Source organism: Macaca thibetana, chromosome X, assembly GCF_024542745.1.
Source record: "Macaca thibetana thibetana isolate TM-01 chromosome X, ASM2454274v1, whole genome shotgun sequence".
NCBI classification, from domain to species: Eukaryota; Metazoa; Chordata; class Mammalia; order Primates; family Cercopithecidae; genus Macaca; species Macaca thibetana.
Window position 1 is genome coordinate 22329272 of NC_065598.1, and position 12397 is coordinate 22341668.

Consider the following 12397-nt stretch of genomic DNA (forward strand, 5'->3'; position numbering starts at 1 on the left):
ATGAAAATAACTAAACTGTGCTTATGAGTTATATTTCATGAGCTTGAATTTAACTGTGTTAGTCTGTTCTTGAATTGCTATAAAGAGATACCTGAGACTGGGTAATTTATAAAGAAAAGAGGTTTTATTTGGCTCATAGTTCTGAATGGTTTACAGAAAGCATGGTGCTGGCATCTGCCTGACTTCTGGTGAATTCTCAGGGAGCTTATAAGCATAGCAGAAAGCAAAGGGGGAACAGGCACCTCACATGTCAAAAGCAGGAACAAGCGAAAGAGAGTGGAGTGGTGGGGAGTTGCCACACACTTTCAAATGACCAGATCATACATGAACTCACAGTAAGAGCTCACTTATCACCAAGGGGTTGCCCTAAGTAATTCATGAGGGACCCATCCTCATGATCCAAATATCTCCCAGCAGGCCCCACCACCAACACTGGGGATTACAATTCAACATGAGATTTGGCGGGGGACAAATATCCAAACTACATCAATAACCTTTGGTATTTCCCAGAGGAAGTAAAACAGCATCAAATCTGGAAACTCACAAAATCATTATCTAGTCCCCTGCAATGCAAAACGTGATGGATATCCAGACACATTAATATAAAAATACAAATACCTAGGCAAAGAGTCAGGAACATTGTCAATTTGAAGTGAAAATGAGAAAAATGGCTGGCGCGGTGGCTCACGCCTGTAATCCTAACACTTTGGGAGGCCAAGGCAGGTAGATTGCCTGAGCTCAGGAGTTTGAGACCAGCCTGGGCAACACGGTGAAACACAGTTTCTACTAAAGTACAAAAAATTAGCCAGGCGTGGCGAGGGGTGTGTGCCTGTAATCCCAGCTACTCGGGAGGCTGAGAGAGGAGAATCACTTGAACCTGGGCGGCGGAAGTTGCAGTGAGCTGAGATCATGTCATTGCACTCCAGCCTGGGCAACAGAGCAAGACTCCATCTCCAAAGGACCTTCCTGGAAAATGGAGGGAGACATGGTGGTGTTTTTTCATCCAGTGTTTTTGAACATTAAAAAGAAAACAAAAGCCTAGCTTTGTTAAGTGTTTTTTTGTTTGTTTTCAATCTCAGACACCGCTTGGACCCAGCATGGTTGTAGGACCTCCTTCTTAAAGTGCTCCTCTCTGTCTCCTTGGGCACTCCAGGCAGTTGTCAGATAACCATCTCCAGCTTTTCTGTAAGCTGTGCTTGTAGCAACAGGGACTTATCTGCCCTGATTCAGGAGTCCTTGAAATCAGTTGTGCCATGGGTACCTGAAGCATTCCTTGACACATTTTCCTTTCCTATCTTTGCACTTCAGTGGTTCCGTTCCACTGCTTCTCGATGTCTCTCTTTACCCAGGCCTCATTCACATTCACTTGGAGGTTCCTGCTGTTAGCCTTCTGGCTTGCCTGCCTGCTTCTCTAGCTTTTCTCCCTCCCAGCTCATTCTGACATGTTTTACCTTATCTCAAAGTGTTAAGTCGTCTTCTGCAGACCTTTCACACAGAACAGAGTTTAGGTTTCTTTTCTATTTTACTTTTTTGTTTTTTGTTTACATTCCCAAACTAGCACTGTTCTATCATATTTACACTTGATTATGCTTCTCAGGTTCCCTGTAAGTCAGCTCCATGCTCATCTTCCATCTATAGGAATCTGTCTCATAATTGATAGTGACATCTGGGCAAGAAGCATCTTAATTGCTGTCTGTTATTTGCATAAATCTTCCATAAAACACAAAATGGGTTTTTAACCTTATTAATGAATAAACACGTTAGTCCATACAGGTGAAGTGTTAATTGCTTTTCTCAGTTAACATCTTGAATGACAGCCTGATACAGGCGAGCTGTCAAATTTGGGCGTGTCTCTGAAATATGGCTTCTTTACCTATTCAGTCCCTCATTTTCAAAATGATCTAACTTGTCACAACAGCAGCTTTGAGAATTTTCATTCTTAGGGACAGAATTATTTTTCTAGAGTTGACTTAAATTTATTCAAGAATTTTAAATACATCAAACATATATCCGCTGATTCAATCCAGCACAGACAGATCTTAAGGCCTTGGCTGATGGCTCAGCAATTACTAAACAGCATAAAATTACTCATTTATATCTTTCCTAAGAGATACATATAGACACATAAGGACTTCAAGGTTTGTACACTAGAAAACTAATCCCCACCATTATGCAATATATTAATGGAACAAACATGCACATGTGCCCCCCCAACAAAATCTAAAATAAAATAAAATAACAGACTTTGAGGTTTTCTTTAGATGATTTTAAAACAAATTCATGATCTCAGGACACACACAAACTGATGCGATGGTGAGACAAAGCAACCCAAAGCATAGTGCAGGATAAACCTATCTCTGGAGGATCAGTGACAAAGTAGGTTACTTATGTACAGATAATTAAAAGTTTCTAGTAAGTTCTTATGTTCTTCTGTTTAGAATATGTGATAAACATGATGCCTGCCATAACCATTATAATTATTAGAACCTTATGGTTGGAAATGAAACATTTGCACTCATGTTCATTAGCCAGAACTAAATACATTGCTCCAGGTTTTATGTGCCCAAATCTCTCCTCTCACTTATTTTGGTACAGTAAATTGAAATGCATTACATGTTTCTTCACTTGTATTTCCCCTAAGCTTTTCTTTCCCGGCCGCGCCCATTCTATTTGTGTGCAGTTGATTACATGGCCCCTGGTACAACAGCTTTTTTATTTCCAAAACGCATCATTACAGGCCTCTAGGGGGAGCTCTTCTACACTATGCTCTTGCTACTCAACATGTAGTCTGGAGAACTAAAGCATCAACTGGGCCCTTGGCAGAAATCCAGAACATCTGGTCCCACCCCAGAAGGACCATATCAGAATTTGCATTTTAGCAAGATTACCATTTTCACATCAAAGTTGGAGAAATACTGCCATTCATGCTCCACCTTTTCCTTCCCTTTCCCAACTCTTGCTCAGGGGAAGACAATTTAAGAACCCATTTGACTGGCTATGGCATTAGTAGATAGAATTCTTCAATGAGAAGAGTAAATAAGAGTCACATCCCACATGATAGTAATCTCTTTTTGGATGACTTTCTTTCAACGGCACACGGGTAAAATGGCTTAGCTATGTGACTATTAGATTCTGAGTTTCACTCATACTCCATCCGTTATCTTACGGAATAATTTTGGGTAGGGGCACTTTGCTAGGTTCTTGAGATAAGACAAAAATGAGGCGATGTAGTTTATGAAGGAAATTTATGTTGAGGAACAATGTAGCATACTAGTTAAGAGTGTGAGTTCTGGTTCCACAACACATTAGCTGTGTGTCTTCTGGCAAATTACTTAATGTTTCTATGCATAATGGGGATGATAACAATAGTATCTACTTCATGAGTCTGTTATAAAAATAAAGAAGTTCAGATATAAAATGTTTAGAACCAGTACCTAGCACATAATAATTACATAAATTTAAAAAACCTATTACTATTATTGGGCATTAAGAAATCTCTGTTTCCAAGAGTGAAAGTGAAAAACTGAAATACTCTTTGGAAATCTTTACATTAAGCTGGAAGGTATGCTCCCAGGAACTGGAATACTAAGAGGCAGCAGTTTTTTAACAACTAGATTTTTGGGCATTTTTTATGATGTAAGAACAGAGATACTATGGGTGATGATATAGTTTGGATGTGTGTTCCCACACAAATCTCATATTGAAATGTAATCCCATTGTTGGAGGTGGGACATGGTGGGAGGTGATTGGATAATGGGGTAGATTTCTCAAGAATGGTTTAGCACCATCCCTCTTGGTACTGTCCTGGTGATAGTGTGTGAGATCTTGTGCGATCTGGTCATTTAAAAGTGCGTAGCACCTCCTCCCCACCTTGCTCCTTCTCCAGCCATGTGACATGCCTGTTTCCCCTTCACCTTCCATCATCTGCCTGCTCCCTCTTCACTTTCCATCATGATTGTAAGCTTCCTGAGGCCTCCCTGGAATCTGAGCAGATACCGTTATGCTTCCTGTACAGTCTGCAGAGTCCTGAGCCAATTAAACCTCTCTCCTTTATAATTACCCAGTCTCCGGTATTTCTTTATAGCAATGCAAGGGTGGCTTACTATAGGTGACATCACAAATTACTTATAATACTAATTGATTAGAGACAAGGTATCAAGTCAAAGGATAATTTTAAGTTTACAATATGTTAACTGCCACATGGAATGGGTTAGATTTGTGCCACCACAAGACTACCAATTGTAGTCTAAGTCCCAAGTAACCATCTTGAATGTGTGTGTTGAGGCTCACAACTGGGGCAGGAGAGCATATATACTTGCATTACTGAAAATGTTAATTGAAAGTACATGGCTTAGCTGTTGTGTGTTGTGTGTCAGTCACACCTATTCCAGTGTTGGTATTCTCATGCTCCTGTACTCTGTCAACAATATATGGCTAAAACTACAAGACATGGGAAGAAATGTATTGGGAAGAGAAAACACATTCATACCACTGCACTGAGCTTTCCATCATCCAAAGTTTAAGCCCTATATTCATCCTCCGGAGGGGTGGCAACACTTTATTAGTGAGGAAAGACAACCTGCTTACCAAAGGTACAAAATCTAGTCCATTTGCAGTTCTAAGGGTCTCCATTCTCTTAAAAAATGATAACCCACACTTCTCAAGTTACATTGTGTTTTAACCTGATCAACTTTAAAATGTAGAAAAAGATCTTCAGGTCTCTGAGTTCAGCATTAGCCAACTATTTTGTAAATCTATCCCCATACATTTGGAAAAAGCCACAACAAATCATAATAGCAACAAAAACCTCAACCCACACTATGCAATTACAAAAAAAAAAAAAAAAAAAAAACCCACAAAACTTTAGCGGTTTTCTACCAAAAATAATATTTTAGTAACATAGTTCCCAACAATCTACAGGTATAATCCAGAGGTGTCCAGAATCCTCACCATGTGCCTGAAAGACGTTCATTTTTTTTTCCTTTGCCAGCTCCTACCTGAGGTCAGTGTGGGTTCACCATACTCAGTCATCTGTTCCTTGCTCAGTTTATTTCTCCATTTATAACAACATTTGTTAATTTAAATGAATCAAAAATTAATCAAACTCGTTATTTAAATAGGAAACCAACAGAATCATAGTTGTGGTGGACATTGTGTAACCCCCAGCTGCTAGAAGCACTGTCAGAATTTAGCCTTCCACTCTCAGCCCCAGTTTCAGAGAGATGCCTCACTCAAGACCCCATGGTAACAGTGGTGTCCTGGTAAATAATTAAGAACTGGCTCTTCAATAAAATAAACAAACAAGCCTGGATTGATCAATTTTGAATTTCTGTGATGTAAATACTCCCTACATTTCCGATTTCAAGATACTGACATGACTGACTTCATTGAATGCAGAATGGGAATTGATGCACATGATTAGCTCATGGGAGCCGGTATGAGCTAGCTCCAGCAAACCACGCATGGTGGCCCATATCCAAAAACTGATTATGTGGGAGTAGAAAGGCCTGGTGAACTCAGGACAACTTGGAAGGGACATTCCTGGGGTTAGGTAAGCTGAGGCTGTTGTCAGGTGAGCATCATAGTTCAACCTTCCCACCTACCCAACCCTGCTTCCTTTCCCCTCCCTTACACAGGGATTGGTCTCAAGAACATGCCTTGCCAACATAGTGAAACCCCGTCTGTACTAAAAATACAAAAAACATTAGCCAAGCGTGGTGGCGGGCACCTGTAATCCCAGCTACTCAGGAGACTGAGGCAGGAGAATGGCTTGAACCTGGGAGGCGGAGGTGGCAGTGAGCCGAGATCGTGCCATTGCACTCCAGGCTGGGCAACAAGGGCGAAACTCCATCTCAAAAGATAATAATAATAATAATACACATTCTATATGCTAAATTCTGTCTGCTTCCTGAGGAACCCAACTTATGAAAATATATACTTTTAAAATCTCCACGTGTGCTGCCAGTGATTCCCTTCTGTTCTATAGAAGGACCCTCAGATGATTTTATACTTTTTGCAAAACAGATAATCCAATTTAAATATTAATACCAGGACAGCACATTTGTATAAAAGACAATTGGAATTACACTTACAGATTTCTTTTGTAAGCTAACAGAAACGTTCTTAGGACATAACAACACTCTCTAAAGTCTGAGTCTCTTTTGAGACTCCTGAGGCAGAGGTAACATTTCTAGGATACTTTTATAATGCAAAATACTGTCTGCCTTTCTGCAACTGCAGGAAAGAAGGAACAACTTTCCTTTTTCTCTTGTGATAAAATGTATTTCGTAAGTAGTTAGAAGGGCCTGCTATGTCAAGGTTGACCACTGATGTTCACGAATAAACATCATAAAGAAAAAAATCAGGTTATACTAGTCCAATACTTATAATATGCAAAGAAAGAGCAGAAAAATAATTTTACAAAACAGGCTGTGGGGCATGTAATGCTATCCACCGCCACTTTGATTCTGTTCAGAAGACTCTCTTGGGTCTGGCATGGTTTGCTTCTATGTCCATGCTACCTTTGAGGACACAGATTATTCCATTCCCAGGAAACTCCTTGAGATTGACTAAGGTGCTTCCTATTTCCACTTACTCTGTAGCCACTTGTACTTCTGTGTCACTCTTGAGCATGCAGGACTCATTTTTGAAATTCTATGTAGCTGCTCCTCTAGCACTAAACACACTCCAAATGTCTATACGCGACCCACAGCCACTTATACTGTTGTGAATTGCTGTCCCAGTAGGACCCATGAGACACAAGGACTACCAGATTCATAGATTCCCTTAAGTTTGTTCCCAGTTCCATTCATCCTCTACTCCACTCAATCACACTGTTACAAATGGAGCTGTCTGCAGAACATGAGGGAGTGAAACAGCATAAGATGAAAAAAGTTGGAAAGACTAGCTGAGCTCAGAGGGCAACTATGGTGAAATTCATAAAGTAAAACAACGAGTTACCCCTCCCCAGATCTTGTTAGTAATGGCTGTTAATATTTGTAAAGGACCCAAAGGGTGTCTGGTACATCACTCATGGAGACTGTCATCCAGGAACTAATGTCTTTAAGGAACATATCAGATATATGAGGCACAAGCAATAACTTTCTTCTTTACTCTGTCAGCATGTGTGTGTGTGTAAAATGATTGATATGGTTTGGCTGTGTCCCACCCAAATCTCATCTTAAATTGCAGTTCCCATAATCCCCACATGTTGTGGGAGGGACCAGGTGGAAGGTAATTGAATCATGGGGGCGGTTACCCTCACGCTGTTCTTGTGATAGTGAGTGAATTCTCACAAGACCTGATGGCTTTATAAGGGGTTTCCCCACCTTCACACTCATTTCTCTCTCCTGCCACCATGTGAAGAAGGACATGTTGCTTCCCTTTCCACTATGATTGTAAGTTTCCTATGGCCTCTCCAGCCCTGTGGAACTCTGAGTCAATTAAACCTCTTTCCTTTAAAAATTACGCAGTCTCAGGCAGTTCTTTACAGCAGCATGAGAACAGACTAACACAATGATGTACCTAAAATTAAGGTTAAAAAATGAGGGGGTGGAGGCAGAAAGGAACACTCATGACAATAATTCAGACTGTTGGAACGACTGCAATGCACTTCTCCTGAGCTCCAAGCTTAATTGCTGCTTTCTTCATGATTTTCCAGAAAGCACTTACCCATTCTTCACTCTGAAAATGAACTCCACTCTCTTTGGACCTCTCTTAAGACAAGTAAGCCCCTATCACACATGAGTTTACATCGTTTTGCCCTTACTCAACAATAAATTTTTCAAGGGCAGCATTCACATCTGATTCATAGATCTCAGTTCCTTCAACTAGTATCTTGCATGCTGTGTAAGTAAACAGTGTATATCTTTGAAGAAATGCAGTAATGACAGTAGTAATTTGGGTCTGATCACAATGCAGCTTTCAGGAGCTTTCTCATGACTAGGCTCAAAGTACTTTTCCACTATAAGATCTAAGCATCGGAGTGCAATGCCTCCTCACTGTTTTAAAGTTAAATTGGTCATTAGAAATGAAATTAGGATCACAAATAATTTTTAAAAGTCTTTCCTAGGGCAGGAAAGAATGTAAATCTAATGCCCACTAGCCTAATTAGGCTTTGAAATGTTATTGGTAATATGAAACGCAAGTGCTTGTAAGCCCTGATCTAGAACATCAAATGTGGTTTAAATATTTTTGTTCCCCAAAGTTTGTATGTTGAAATCCTAACCTCAAAGGTGATGGTGTTAGGATATGGGGCCTTTGGGAGGTGACTAGGTCATGAGAGCACAACTCTCATGAATGGAATTAGCTTGCCCTTATAAAACAGGCCTGAGAGAGACCCCATGCCTTTTCTGCCATGTGAGGTCACAATGAAAAGATAGCTGTCAATGAACCAGGAAGTGGGCCCTTACCAGACACCAAGTCTGCTGGTAACTTGATTTTGGACTTCCCAGGCTCCAGAACTGTGAGAAATAAATTTCTGTTGTTTGCCACCCAGTCTACGGTGTTTTGTTATAGCAGCATGACCAGACTAAAACAATTTGCAAACGAACCCAGAATAGAATGCTATCAGGTGTGAATCATGGTTGCAGGCAAGAAGGGCTGAAGGGAGGTTGGAGAGGCTAGAGAGTTGAGGAAAAGACCTGTAATGTAGGTAGGTCTGATCTGATACTATAGGAGGTATGAAATTAGGGACAGAAGGATGTTAAAGTTTCAGGGGAAAAAACCCAATGTGGCCTTTGTGAAGAAATCAGGGCAGCCTGGAGGACTAGCACAGAAGATTCAGGTAAAGGAGAAAGGGGAAATGGAGAAAGATGGTTTGGCTTAGTTTGAGTTCTAGATTTCTGGCATGGATTAATTTATCGACCTGGTTAACAACCATGGAAAACTAAAAGAAGTACTTGCACATTATATAAATTGATAAATAATGCATTTAATTTCATGATTATCTACTTTCAGAAAGCAAAAAGGAAGAAATCTACTAATAAGAATGGCAATAGAAACCATGTGTTCATCTGTTTTGAGCACGTACGATGTGTGATATTATGAGAGAGAATTGGCTGAAGAAACAAAAATGAAGAAATGCTTTATGTGCCAGGTGATTTACATATTAGTTGATTATCAAGAGAAAGTTGTAATAGTTTATATATTAACATAAACATTACACTGTAGACAACATGACCTAGGTTTATAAAATAAGAGTTTGCCAAGAGAAAGGCAGTCTGGATTACTAAGGAATCTTCTCTGTTGCCCTCCCTCTAGACGGGTGTTTACTTATAGTAGGCCTGCCTCATAGGGTAATAGTTTGCTTATAGTAAGACTGCCTCTACATTGTACTTGGGAGCTGCCATGCAATTCCTACAGAAACTGTCCAGCACTACAATTTCACCTTGTGTAACTGGCATAAATTGATTCTGGATAAATAAATTAGATACAGCAGGGCTGTGTGTGGATAACGGAAAGATATGAGGATGTAATGATATATACCCTTATAGTGTATTTGGATCAAAACAAATAAATTAATTCACATTCAGCCTATAAACATAAGCATACTAATAGGACTACAATAGCAAGTAGAAAAGGTGAAAATACTCCTACGTACAATTAATGTACCATGTTATGAAGCATTTTAAGACCACTTTTCTAAATGTCTTTTATCTTTATCCTGCGCATGGTTTGCCTCCAGTTCTCCAGTTTGTTTTTGTTCAGCCTTGGCCACAGCTGCTCCTGCTTATACTGTGCTGTTTTCTAAAATTTTAGCTATCATCACCAATTTCACACACTTCTACTATTTATTGCCTAGATACTAAAGCAGTTCTTCATTTTTATTTCAAGGTACCCTGATTTTCTGTCTCTTCCTGCAATAGCCGTGGGAAGGGTGATCCTGATGCAAATGTGTTGAGTCACTGTGGGGATTCAGCAAGGTAACAATGCTTTTGACTGTCACTGAGGCATTTAGCAAATGGTAGCCTCCCCTCCCACATCCCCATTTTCCTGTTATATAAATTATAGTTGTTATTACAGTATCTGGCCCTGACTAGTCTCACCTCACTCCTGAAGAACAAAATTCTCTGGTGAGCTAATTATTTCTGTTGAACTAGTTGCACCCACCTAACAGCACAAGACCTAAACTCAACAGTTTTGCATGTGAGTTTTGCATGTAAACTCAACAGTTTTGCATTGCATCTGCAATGTTCAACAGTCTATAAATCACTTTCTTATGCACTGTTCATTTGCATCTCATAACAACTCTACGAGGTAGGTAGTAATAGTAAGGGAAACTGAGGCACAGAGAAATTAGAGGCTTACTGAAGGTCAGCTATCCAATTAGCGAAAGAGCTGGAAGATGCTGTTTTCCTGCTTCTAGACTGTTCTTTCCATAAGACTATAATGTTTCCCAAAGAAATGATTGCTAACGATTCTTTGAAAATTAAAATACACATAATATATACAAAATCACCAGATTCACCAAGTCTATCTATATTGGGCATGGGAATCTGTGTTCTCAGCCTGTAAGCATCCATTTTGTGAAAGACTGGTAGGACATTTAGTGTAAACCTAATTTGAAAAAACAATACATCTAAATACTTCTCAGTCAGAAACATCCAGGCAACAGCTCACTTGACCCAAAGCCAACTTCAAGAACCAATTGTTCCCAAACCACAGAAAGGCAGGATACAGCAGCCATAATTATTTCTATGAGATAATCCTACCACCTCAGGTCTTCTAAGGTGCAAGTGAATGCACTTAATTGCTCAGCTGTGTATTTGCTTCAATGTAATCAACCACTTACTGGGAGTTGCTGTCTAACTATTAGGATATTGGCACACGAAAAGCTAAATAAATTAGAGAGAGTTGACTTTTTATAAAGCTGCTTTTGGAAGGAAAGTGTCTTCCCTGTTCAGAGCCAGGGGGAGTTGGAAAGGAACAAGGTTGGAAGTCAGGCTGCAGTCATAACAAAATGCTTACTCCTTGCGAGCAATGCCCCATTTCCTGTTAACACAGGGCATGGCACAAAGCCGCTGACCTCTGTAGAGTGCTCTTCTGTCATTCTGGAGCAATGGCCAGTTTTATCAAATGCACCTATTACCCGCAGAGCGAGCACCAGCATGAAATGAGTTGTGCTTGATGAGCAAGGAGGACAAGAAGCTTGCTTTTTTAGCATGAATAACATCTGTTCCTTCAAGCATGAATACAGCAACAAGGGGAGGAGATGACCAGACAAGGCAGAAAAACAAACAGCATGATGTTTGGTCTCCAGGGTAATTACCTTGATATCTGGGTGTTTGTCTTTAGTCCACAGGGCCTTGTGCAGCTTGACCACCCTCTGCCCAAGGGCTGTAGCTATGAGAAAAGCTCTCAGTCCATAAGCTGTTACAGTGAAGGGTCTGTGGGACCATTTAAAAAATAATAAAAGGATAATTATGCATTTTCTTTCAAGAAGAGACTTCTGAGAAAAGACTGGAAGGAGACGTTACTTCAGGTAGTAGACACATTTAAAGGAAAGGCTCTAAATGTGAAATGATGGATCTTCTAAGATTAAAAGACCACTGCTGTGGTTTTATTCTTAAATCTTAAGTGGCTCTTTAATATTCTGAAGGTTCTATCAAATGCAACCTTCTTTCATCTATTGTCCCAGCCTCAAGTTCATCTCCATTTTATCCTGTCCACCACTCTAGAACTTAAAGTACTATTTTGTTGGTTGGCTACTTGCTTGCTTGTTTGTTTGCTTGCTTGCTTACTTACTAATTGGCCTGGTTTCTTGCTTCCTTGAGTGTTTGCATTGAAAATTCTATCAGTATTTAAAAAACCATCATTTGTATGTATCACAATAGGTCATAAAATATATTTTTTGCTCAACAATGTGCTAATCCTTTTTGCTTTTGCCATCAATTTTATTATTTCAGCTTGGCAAATGAAAAGTCCTCTATTCATTTGCTCCTCCTCTCTTCAATCCAACCCCTTGTTTCCTGATGGGTTCTACTCAAGAACCTCACATGTAAGTTTCTTGCTGTTTTCTACCCTCAAGAAGTACCACTTATAATTTGGGGGTGGGAGGGGGCAATGAAAAATGAAAATGTGGAAGCTCTTGTTCAAAAAGCAGTAAAAGTTTCATTAAGAGTATTAAAATATAAAGCTTTGTCTTTCTTCTGCAGTCTCTCTCAACTTGTCATGGTGTTTTAAATCTGCTATTTGATGTTCTTCTGAGTGACACAAAATCAAAAACTTTAGTCATTACCATATATTTTACCATTCATCTTTATATTGTGCAATGCCCATTTTAAATGTAAATATAGGAACATTTCACTTGTTTACAGAATCACAGTTCATATTTCATAGCTCATACACACATATGTATTTCACAAGTTTTTGCTTAACTTCTTGATATGAGCACATG